The sequence below is a fragment of the Mobula birostris genome, unplaced genomic scaffold (genome assembly GCF_030028105.1).
Source record: "Mobula birostris isolate sMobBir1 unplaced genomic scaffold, sMobBir1.hap1 scaffold_3145, whole genome shotgun sequence".
In the NCBI taxonomy this organism is placed as follows: Eukaryota; Metazoa; Chordata; class Chondrichthyes; order Myliobatiformes; family Myliobatidae; genus Mobula; species Mobula birostris.
In genome coordinates, this window is record NW_027276207.1 from 1 (window position 1) to 12,406 (window position 12,406).

At 45.8% G+C, this 12,406-nt stretch overlaps 1 pseudogene; it reads left to right on the forward strand.

Moving 5' to 3' along the window:
• The first annotated feature begins 1,740 nt into the window (after positions 1–1,740).
• LOC140192934 (uncharacterized) lies at positions 1,741–12,161 on the forward strand (annotated as a pseudogene).
• The last annotated feature ends 245 nt before the right edge of the window (positions 12,162–12,406 follow it).

Consider the following 12,406-nt stretch of genomic DNA (forward strand, 5'->3'; position numbering starts at 1 on the left):
CTGCAACACTAGCAACTTCACATCAGGGAGGAAGTTCAAATCAGCTCTGTGTTAAATGTTTAACCATCACGGTGACTGAAGGCAGCTGCAGGTTCAGGAGGGACTGTTTTACTGTCAGAATCTGCAGTTCTTGTGGCTGCTCATCGCACCCAGGACTGAACCCTGGTCACTGAGCATTGGAGGAGTCTGTTCTGCTGATGTTAGCCTTAAACTAGACTGGTGTTTAATATTGTGGATCTGTGAAAAATAAATCAGTTCTGTATCAAATCCCGTGTCTCAGGTACTTACTGTCTCTGCCACACTCACAATGTATACTAGAGAGGCCACTCGGCCCATCTTGTCCCTGCCCATGCTTCTGTTCCATATCAGTATTTTAAAACCAATCCCTGCCACTCCGCTGTCACTCTCCCTGTGATGACAGGTTGCAACTGGTCACCACTCCTTGGGATAGGAGATTTCCCTTGAATTTCATAGAATCATAGAAATCTACAGCACATTACAGATCCTTTGGTCCACAATGTTGTGATGACCATGTAACTTACTGTAGAAACTGTCTAGAATTACCCTACCGCATAGCCCTCTATTTTCCTAATCTCCATGTACCTATCTAAGAGTCTCTTAAAAGACCCTATTGCATCCGTCTCTGCCACGTCGCCGGCAGTGCATACAACACACACACCACAATTTGTTTAAAAAACTTAGCTCTGACATCTCCTCTGTACCTACTTCCAAGCAGCTTAAACCTATTCCTCCCTCATGTTAGCCATTTCAGCCCCGGGAAAAAAAAGCCTCTGTCTATCCACACGGCCAATGTCTCTCATCATCCTATACACCTGCATGGATTTCCTTCATGCTTCTCTCTGGGCTGAATAAGACGATGAGCTCACTGTGGTTTTGATGTCCTTCAGAGCTCTGGATGAAGTTGGTTAAACTCCTTCTTCCCCGCTCTTTTCAACGTTTTCTGTCATTTTCACTCATTTCAAAGGACTGTGTCTCAGACAGTTGGGTTGTTGCAATGCGCCTCGAAAGTCTGACAGCAGACTAGGGAGTGAATCTTCGATGGTGCACAGTTCGAAACCAGCCTGAGTCAGGGCTTTGGGGCTCCAGAAAGAGATGGGGCCGAGAGTTTACAAGGAAGAGGAAGAAGAGGAATCAGACCAGCAGGATGTGGCTACAAATGAAAGACCAGAAACATTTTGAAACTGTTTGTTTGATTGAAAGAAAAGGTGGTGAATTTCTGCTTAGTTGCTGCCTGAACTGCAGAGTTCCTCCAGCATTTTATGTGTTTGTGTCCACATCTCCTGCAACAGCAGAATCTCTTGTGTTTCTTATCTGCATTTGTAAGAACGTTCTACTTTGGCATTAAACACGCGGAAAGTGTAAGTGTATTGTTTTATGGGAGCTGCTTTCTGCGTTAAAAGAGCTGCTGAGTTTTCTACACAAAAAAAAACACTGAGGTATGGACGTGGAACCTGTGCTTGCAGAAACTTTCAATGGCACCATGATTACCCAGAAAGCTCTGCGCTGCAGTTTTCGTCGTCTCTGAAGCACCGATCAAATGCGCAGGCGTCAGGGTTGCGGCGGGCCCCGAATATCACGCATGCGCAGTACACAAAAGGCCTCGGATGTCGCTGCCGGTGAGTGTTTCTCCGTGCGACTGTTTTCACTACCGACTGAGGGGTAATTGCTTTGAGATACGGACACTGTGACCAGCAATCCCGGGACAGTCGTGCTCTCGTCCCTCTCTCTCAGCCCCACGATCCCAGCACGGACCCCGGGGAGCTTCCAGCTGATGAGGGAATGGGAGCCGATGGATCTCTCAGACAGGGCTGAGCTCCAGCTATCTAAATGCAATGATTAGGAACTCGGAGAAAGGGAACAAAATCTTTTACATCAACTGTTGAGAAAATCACCTTTGTTCTGCCTCCAGTCACAAACAAGAGAAAATCTGCAGAGAGGGCACAGTTTTAAGGTGCTTGGAAGCAGGTACGAAGGAGATGTCAGGGGTGTTGTGTTCTCTATACGTACCGTGGGTTACTAATAACAAACATATTCTGGCAGAATTGAACTTTTATTTGACAGCAACAAAACCACGTTTTACACCGCCATGCAACACACATCAAAGTTGCTGGTGAACGCAGCAGGCCAGGCAGCAGCTCTAGGAACAGGTACAGTCGACGTTTCGGGCCGAGACCCCCGAAATGTCGACTGCACCACTTCCTAAAGATGCTGCCTGGCCTGCTGCGTTCACCAGCAACTTTGATGTGCGTTGCTTGAATTTCCAGCGTCTGCAGATTTCCTGTTGTCTGCCCATGAGAACATGTTTTGACCCATTCTCTCTGGGTACGTAATGATACCAAACACCTTTGCCCTGGGCAACAAGTAGCTTTCACATCACAAACGTGCCAGACTCCAATGAGACAGACTACTGCCCTTCCCTTCATATTCATTGGCATTGCCATCAATGAGTTCACCACCGTCAGTCACCTGGGGGAGGGTTCAGGGGAAATATTTATGTACGATACAGAAACTGGTGTTACCTGTGTGTATTGTGGCGATGCAAAAATTGCTGGAGAATTTGCAAGTGGGAAGAAGTGGAGTGATATTTGGATATCTGAGTTTTTAAAACATCATTTAACAAGCAAATCACGTATGGACAGTGTACAAAAGCTCTGGCGAGAAAATCCTTCATTACCCGCTGCAGGCCTGCTACATAGGTTGTGTGAGAGTGCGGATGAACTGAATCGAACCCAGAGGAGATCAAACTTTTTATTAACAGTGATTTGCTAGCTGTTAAAATGAATACCTCTCTATATAAAATTCAGTGTGCACATCTTGTTGCCACTGGGTAAAAATTGGACAGCACAAGATATTTTTGCACACACTTGTCATTACAATTTAGAGGGGACATTGGTGGGAAGATGGGGAGACCTCCAGTGTCCCTGATGCCTTCACCTACAAGATGTGCATCCAGCTGCAGCTTGTAACCCTTCACTCTAAGGAGTTGGAGCTGGAAATGGATGAATTCTGGATCATCCGGGAGTTTGTGGGGGGGAGGTGGTGATAGCTATGACATGAAGAGAGGTGGGTTTCACCCAAGGTACAGGACATAGGAAACTGAGTGAGCGTCAGGAAGTGGAATGAGTTTAAATAGCCATCACAGAGTACTCTTGTGGCCATCCCACACAACAACAGGTGGATCACTTTAGATACTTTTGGGGGGGAGGGGGAAATTACCTGGCAGAAGAAAGTCAAAGCGGTGACAAGGGATTTGTTAGTTCGGGAATTAAAACTAGCAGAGGTCTAATATTCTAGTGTAAGACTGGCTTGTGCGAGTGTGGGGGGTCGGGGGTGTTGGTTAAACTAAAGTTGCAGGGGGGAGGTGGGAGGGAGAATGCTAGAACAGATAGTGGAGAGGGTGAATGGAATTGAATTGACTTCATTACTTAGATCCTTCATATACATGAGGAGTAGAGATCTTTATGTTACCTCTCCAGCTAAATGTGCAAGTTATAGTAATTTATAATAAATAGTTTGTACATAGGACAGTCAATATAACATAGAAATATAATTGTGTCAGCATGAATTAATCAGTCTGATGTCCTGCTGGACAAAGCTGTCCTGGAGCCTGTTGGTCCTTTTGCTGTGGTACAGTTTCCTGGATGGTAGCAGCAGCAGCAGTTTGTGTTTGTGGTGAATTAGGTCCCCAATATCATTTGGGCCCTTTTTACACACCTGTCTCTGTAAATGTCCTGAATAGTTGGAAGTTCACATCTACAGATGCGCTGGGCTGTCCGCACCACTCTCTGCAGAGTCTTGCGATTGAAGGAAGTAAAGGTCCCATACCAGGCAGTGATCCGGTCAGTCAGGATGCTCTCAATTGTGCCCCTGTAGAATGTTCTTAGGATTTGGGGGCCCACACTAAACTTCAATCATCTGAGGTGAAAGAGGCACTATTCTGCCTTTTTCACCACATGGCCAGTATGTACAGACCACATGAGTTCCTCGGTGACGTTTATGCCGAGGAACTTAAAGCTGTTCACCCTCTCAACCCCAGATCCATTGATGTCAATAGGGGTTAGCCTGTCTCCATTCCTCCTGTCGTCCACAATCAACTCCTTTGTTTTTTGTGACAATAAGAGAAAGTTTGTTTTCTTGACACCAGTCAGATGTTGTTCAGACGTCAGATAGAGTCAGCAATCAAATGGTTGAGCATGGTGTGATGAATGTGCTGAGCTGTGTATATCACAATGCAAGAAGCATCGTAGGAGAGCTAGATGAGCTCAGGACAGGGAATTATGATGTTGTAGCCATTACTGGGACTTGGTTGCACCCAACAGTCTGAGGGATTGAGAGGAACAAATTTGTAGAGAGATCGCAGACTATGCCAAGAAACAAAGGTTGATACAGTAAGTGATTTTAACTTTTCATATATTGACTGGGGCTCCCATACTGTAAAAGGACTAGCAGGGGTAGAGTTTGTCAAATGTGACCTTAGTCAGTCGGTAAAATTCCCGATGTAGAAGTGTGCAATAAGCTATTAGCAAATGGTCCAGAACTAGTGACAGAAATTAGTGTAGGGGAACACTTTGTACCTGGTGATCATAATGCAATGAGATTCCAAGTAAATATGGAAACAGAGAGGTCTGGACCCCTCTTGAGATTCTAAATTGGAGAAAGGTATCTTTTTGAAAGGTGTACTTGGTAAGTGGGAGTTCTTCAGAGGTGAATTTTGAGGGTGTAGAGTTTGTATGTGCCTTCCAAAATAAAAGTTGAAAGGTAACTGGTGCAGGGAACCTTGGTTTTCAAGCGATTTTGAGACCCCAGATATTTTGTTCCCCGAAATGCCTCAGACTGTTGGGTGCTAAGAAGACTCATTAATTACTACAATATCATAATTCCACACCCTGAGCTCATCTGACTTTCTTTAGTTACCTTCTGTTGGTTTCTAAAAGCTCCCCAATGTTTTTTTTTCTATTATTTGCCTCTCGTTGGCTTTGGTTTCTCATTTCAGCCACGGTTATGCCCTCCTGCCTTTACAATGCTTCCACTTCTTTGGGATGTGTCTATCACTCAGCTCCCGAATTGCTCGCAGAAACTCCAGCCATTACTGCTCCATTGTCATTCCTACCAGTTTCCCCTGACAATCAAATTTGCCCAGCTTCTCTGTCATAGAGACATGGAGAAGGTCAGTGCAGAATGTTAGAGTGGATTTCTCCTTTTCCTGAATCTATAACAGCTCCTGCTTCCCTGAGGATGTCTGTTCCAAGGATCGTGCCCTCATTATTTGGACATACCCAAAAATACACTGGAAGCTGTACTCCCCCGATTTCTAGTATTTGCATCTCGCTTCTTTCTGCTTTTACTGTTTTCCCTCCTACACCCCTGATATAACTGGCCTGTCTGGTCGTTGGTAAGGGCAAGTCTGTTATCGATACAGATGCCCCTGTGTCCACTAACATATTGCATTGCCGTCCCCCTAACAATGCCGTTATGTACATCGGTGAGTCACCAGCACTGGCCGTGAAGCCTGCTGCCACATCCTTCTCTGCCTTAAGAAGCGCTGTCACTAACTCCTTGATCTGATCAACAGTCAGACTGGTGGGGTGAGTGACTGGGTGTCTGCTGTCTCCTTCGCCTGGGTTTTCCCCCTCCCTTTTAGACACTGTCTCCAGCAATGTCCCGATAGGCCACAGCTGTAGCATATCAGCTCCTTCACTGCCTTATACCTGGTCCGGCAGTCCTTTACAAAGTGCCCTGGCTGCTGGCAAGCAAAGCAAACCCTCCGGGATATCACAGCAGCTGCATCCACTATACCCACTTTACGATTTCTCTTGCCTTTTCTTTGGTCAATCTCACTGGCTCACGAAACTATCTCAGAGTAGTTGGACCCTACCATTATACCTAAATCTAAAACTTCTTGGTGGGCTGAACTCAGCCCTTCCTTCAGCATTTTTAGGAAGACTGGGTCGTCCCTCCCTGGGTTATCCAACCCTGAATACTCTTCGTACACTCGGTATTTACGTTCTGCGCAATCCATGGCTGTCTCGTCAGCCTTTTGAATCACTGCCATTATCATTCCCCAGCTACTCTCGCCTCCACCCAGGCGCTGCCTCACTTCCTCTTTAAAGGAGCGATATCTTTCTTCATTACTGCCGCTCCCGGTAGTTACCCATGTACCATCCCGCATCCCCTGGGCCATACTGTCCCACATATTCCTCGGGCACTTGGCTTTCACTAACACAGTATATCTTTAGGGTGCATCTGGTGAATTTCAACCATTTCCTCGAGTTTGCGCCAGAATTCTGAATTCCCACAGGCGACTTTAAGTGAGGGCAACTCGGACAAAATGCTCTGTTTCTCCCCAGGGTTGAAGGGCTTATGAATAGTTGTAATCAAGGTCAAGGGCTGGCTCGGATCGTCAGGGTTCTCAGCCTGACGTTGCCTGACTTCAATAGGTGCCATTCTGGTAGAATTATCTGGGTAAAACCTCTCCCTGAGATATCTCCATACTAATTCCCACACTGCGCAAAATATAAAACTGCAGAGTACGTATTCCACAATCTGCCACTTTTGAGTACCTGAACTCTTGATGCCTGCTGTATTCCCTTGCATCACACTTGCACACGCATACACTAAAATGCAGCTCCCCGAACGAGTATACACACCCCCACGCTGACGTCTCGAACTGTACCGTTGGTTACCACCTTTCGCAACTGGTGGTTCAACTCTCACCAAGTTAACATGCAAAGATTCCTCACTTACATAAACACACATGCACACGCACACACTACTTTAATATCTACCAGTCATTTCTCCACGTTCGTGATACCTCATGTTCCCGTGTGTCCACCGACTGAACAGATCCAAGTGTGAGTGTTATTTTAGAAAAATACTCACCAACTTAGACTGCTAGGAATGCTGGCCACACGACGGGTCACGAAGGTATCCCACTCCTGACTCCAAATGTTGTAGAGTGGATGAAATCACTGGAGAGACAGAGTCACTGGTAGATACAAAGCAGCTTCTTTATTCGACACAACATGGTACAGCAGGCATCTTACGGACGGGGACGCTTTCCGCAGAAAGGTCTGCTAGCTAAAATGTGGGCTCGATATTTATATGCTAAACACAAAGGCAATTGCTACTTAAAAAGTTACAGACAATGCTTCCTTTTGAAGTTACATACAAACATCACACCTTCGATTTCATCCTTTCCTTCTGACGCCAACATGTCTGTGTTGGTGTCCACAGCCTTTAGTTCAATCCACAATACATTTATTTGGCATTTTACGCGCTAACATAGAAGACAATTAATATTTATAATGTATAGATAAGACTGTCTTCAAAACTACAGCATCAGGCACCAGAAGCATCTGGTATTTACACCTTTTAGGAAGCCCATCGTGGTGGACTCAATCCACAGTCCTTTGTCAAACAGTTAAAATAGAAGTCTGGTGGCCAAACTCATTTAAGTGTTAACAAATCATCTACCCAAAAAGAAATCCACTCTAACACAGAAACATGCCCACACTGGAAGATCAGAATGGTAATCTATATGAGGAGTCAAAATAGATAGGAGAGATTTTAAATAGTGTTTTTGCATCCGTATTTGCTCAGGAGATGGACACAGAGTCTATAGAAGTGAGGCAAAACGGTATCATCTTCATGGACCCTGTACAGATTATAGAGGTGGAGGTGTTTGCTGTCTCAAGGCAAATTAGCGTGGATAAATCCCCAGGGCCTGGCAAGTTGTTCCCTGGGATTCTGTGGAAGACACGTGCAGAAATTGTCAGGACCTAAACACAGATATTTAAATAACCCTCAGTGTCAGGTGAGGTACTGGAGGATTGGAGGACAGCCAATGTTGTTCTGCTGTTCAAGAAAAGCTCTAAAAATAAACTAGGAAATTATACGTTGGTGAGCTTGACATCAGTAGTGGGAAGGTTATTGGAACATATGTGCAGGAAGCAGATATATAAGTATTTGGATCAATGTGGACTGATTAAGAATAGACAGTGTGGCTTTGTGCATGGTAGGTCATGGCTAACCAATCTTATAGAGTTTCTCGAGGAAGTTATCAGGAAAGTGGATGAGGGCAAGGCAGTGGACGTTGTCTACATAGACTTTAGCAAGGCACTTAATGAAGTCTTATATGGGAGGTTGGTCAAGAAGGTTTAGTCACTCAGCATTCAAGATGAGATAGTAAATTTGATGAGACATTGGCTTTGGGAGAAGCCAGACTGTGGTAGAAGATGGTTGCCTCTCTGACTGGAAGCCTGTGACTAGTGGTGTGCCACAGGGATCGGTGCTGGATCTGTTGTTGCTTGTCATCTATATCAGTAATCTGGATGATAGTGTGGTTAACTGGATCAGCAAATTTGTGGATGACACCAAGGTTGGGGGTGTAGTGGACAGTGAGGAAGGCTATCATGGCTTGCAGTGTGATCTGGACCAGCTGGAAATATGGGTTGAGAAATGGAAAGTGGAATTTAATGCAGACAAGTGTGAGGTTTTTGATAGGACCTAGGTCTTACAGAGTGAATGGATGGGCACTGAGGAGTGTTGTTGAAGAAAGGGATCTGGGAATACAGCTCTATAATTCACTGAAAATGGTGTCACAGGTAGATAGGGATGGAAAAAAGAAAAAAATTTTGGCGCATTGGCCTTCATAAACCAAAGTACTGAGTACAGGAGATGGATGTTTTGTTAACGTTGTACAAGACATTGGTGAGATCTAATTTGGAGTGCAGTTTTGGTCACCAACCTGCAGGAAAGATATAAAAGAGGTTGAAAGAGTTCAGAGAAAATTCACAAGGATGTTGCCAGGTCTGGAGGACTTCGGTTATAAGGGGAGATTGAACAGGTCAGGACTTTAGAACATTCCAAGGAATAAAGGGAGATTTGATGGAGGTGTAACAAAATTATGAGGGGTATAGATAGGGTAAATGCAAGCTGGCTTTTACCACTGAGATGGGGTGGGACTACATCCACAGGCCATGGGTTAAGGGTGAAAGGTGAAAAGTTAAGGGGAACATGAGGGGAAACTTCTTCACACAGATGGTCATCCAGGTGTGGAATGAGCAGAAAGCACAAGTGATGCATGCGAGCTCAATTTCAACATTTCAGAGGTTTGTATAAGTACCTGGATGGTAGGGATATGGGAGTAGAAAGTTTAAATAGTTCAGCACAGACTAGATGGGTCAAAGGGTCTGTTTCTGTGTTGTTCTTTTCTATGACTGAGACAAGAACCTTAAGTAATACTAACATTCACTCTAATTCCTTTTAACAGCCGTGCAGACCAACCGTACATCTGAGTAGGAGATATTTACATGGCGTTAAAACTGTGGCACTTTAAGTTAACAGTAGATAAAAGAAAATCCCAGCTGCACGTTAACAAAGGCTATTTGTGTGAGAGTGTTTCTGTTACTGTGGGGCCAGGCACCCATGCAGCTCAGTGGGAACAGGGAATAATACCAGTGGAAGAGTCAAACTGAGCCAGGTCACAGATTGGAGATGGCAGAAATGCCCCATTCTTTAGAGACAGGAAGAGCATCAGAGAGTTTGATTGTCATTCCAGATACCAGCACTGTGCCCAGTTAGAAGATGATTTCTCGCTCCAACTTGGGTTGACCCTCACTGTAACAGTGTGATGTCAGATCACACCTTGGTGACTAAAGTGATCTCATCTGAAATGTTGTCCTACACCCATTGATGGACTTTGTAAATCTTTTTTACAGGTTAAAAATGACAAGGAATTTGTCTATGGGAATCTCGAACACAACACGCCAGTTTTGCTGTCTCTGTCCAGATATTTAAGAAGTGGAGCAAGGGATTCACTCGAACATCCTTCCTGCTCAGACAGTGGGAATGGATTCAGACAGTCATCTCAACTGAAGGTACATCAGTAAGTTGACACTTGGACAAGGCCATTTACCTGTTCTGTGTGTGAGAAGGGATTCAGTCGGTCTTCTCACTTGTAGACACACCAGTCAGTTAACACTGGGTAGAAGCTGGTTATCTGCTGAGTTTGTGGGGAAGGATTCACTCGGTCATCTAATCTAATGGCTCACCAGCGAGTGCACACTGGGGAATGGCCATTCACCTGCTCAGACTGTGGAAAGGGATTCACTTTTTCATCTAAACTGAAGGTACATCAAAGAGTTCACACTGGAGAGAGGCCGTTCACCTGCTCACAGTGCGGGAAGGGATTCACTCAGGCGTCTCACCTACTGATACATCAGGCAGTTCACACTGCAGAGAGGGATTTCACCTGCTCAAACTGTGGGAAGAGTTTCCTTCACTCTTCCACCCTACAGAGACACCAGTCAGTTCACACTGGGCAGAGGCCGTTCACCTGCTCAGTCTGTGGGAAGACATTCACTCAGTCATCCCACCTACAGAGTCACCAGCGAGTTCACACTGGGGAGAAGCCGTTCACCTGCTCAGACTGTGGGAAGGGATTCACTCAGTCAGCCCACCTACAGAGTCACCAGCGAGTTCACACTGGGGAGAAGCCGTTCACCTGCTCAGACTGTGGGAAGAGATTCACTCGGTCATCCAACCTACAGATGCACCAGCGAGTTCACACTGGGGAGAGACCGTTCACCTGCTCAGACTGTGGGAAAGGATTCCATCAATCATCCACCCTACAGAGACACCAGCAAGTTCACACTGGGGAGAAGCCATTCACCTGCTCAGACTGTGGAAAGGGATTCACTCGGTCATCCTCCCTATTGGAACACCAGTCAGATCACTCTGGGGAGAGGCCATTCACCTGCTCAGAATGTGGGAAAGGATTCACTTGCTCATCTAAACTGAAGGTACATCAGCGAGTTCACACTGGGGAGAGGCCGTTCACCTGCCATGAATGTGGGAAAGGATTCACTTCGTCATCTCATCTGAAGGTACACCAGCGAGTTCACACTGGGGAGAGGCCATTCACCTGCCGTGAATGTGGGAAGGGATTCCATCGATCATCCAATCTAGTGACACACCAGCAAGTTCACACTGGGGAGAGGCCGTTCACCTGCTGTGAATGTGGGAAAGCATTCACACGATCATCACATCTACTGAGACACCGGTCAGTTCACACTGGGTAGAGACCATTCCCCTGCTCAGTCTGTGGGAGGGGATTCCATCGATCATCCAACCTTCATAGACACCAGCAAGTTCACATTGGGGTTAGGCCATTCACCTGCCCAGACTGTGGGAAAGGATTCACTTTATCATCTCACCTACAGAGACACTAGCGAGTTCACACTGGGGAGAAGCCATTCACCTGCTCAGACTGTGGAAAGGGATTCACTCGATTATCCTCCCTATTGGCACACCAGTCAGTTCACACAGGGGAGAGGCCGTTCACCTGGTCAGAATGTGGGGAGGGATTCGCTCAGTCATCTCATCAGCTGAGACACCAGCGAGTTCACATTGGGTAGAGGCCGATCACCTGCTCAGACATTGGGAAGAGATTCTCTCAGCCATCTCCACTAAATGTGAATCATTTAGTTCACACTGGGGAGAGGCCGTTCACCTGCTGTGAATGTGGTAAGCGATTAACTCAGTAATGTAACCTTGTGATACAATACCGGGTTCACACTGGGGGAAAAAGTTTCAATAAGCTGCATGCTGGATATTTGTCCATCACAGTTGCTGATGCAATTTTGAGAGTGACTGTCGGTGCTGAACTCTGCAATTATTGCTGCTGCTCACCACACCCAGTTCTGCACCCTGGTCACTGGGCATGGGAGGAGTTTCTTCTGCTGCATATTCACCTTTAATGGGACTGGAGTTTAATATTCTGGATCTGTGACAAATAAATCAGTTCTATTTTAAATTCTGTCTCCGGTACTCAGTGAATTTATAACACAACTACTGTACAGTAGAGAGTCAACTCAGGCCGGCTGGACCCTGCCAGTGATTCAGTTCCATGACGGTCAATTTAAATCCTCCCTTGTTGTTCCTCTCTTGCTCTGCCTGTGGTGATGGGTTCCAAACAGTCACCACTCTGTGGGTGAAGAGGTTTCCCTTGAATTCTCTGCAGTCTGAAGAAGTCGAGCTGACTGCAGTTCTGTTTGAGATGTTCTTCACCCCTCTAATCTCTGGGCTAAGGAAGAATGACATTGGTAGTTAACCTCCTTATTCACTGTACATTTCCACATTATGGGTCATTTTCCCTGCTTCTCAAAGGTTGTTAGAAAACACCACTGTCCTCTAAAGTCTGAAAGCAGAATGGGAAACCATCAGTTGGATGTTCAATGAAACAGGGTCAGAAACCAGAGGCAGGTCTGCACAGGGCAGAGTTTGGGGCTCTGGACGATGGTTGGGGTAAGAACGTATGATGAGGAGAAGGGAATCAGCAGCAGGACATGGCAACGAATGGCAGAGTAACAACATTTGGAAGCTG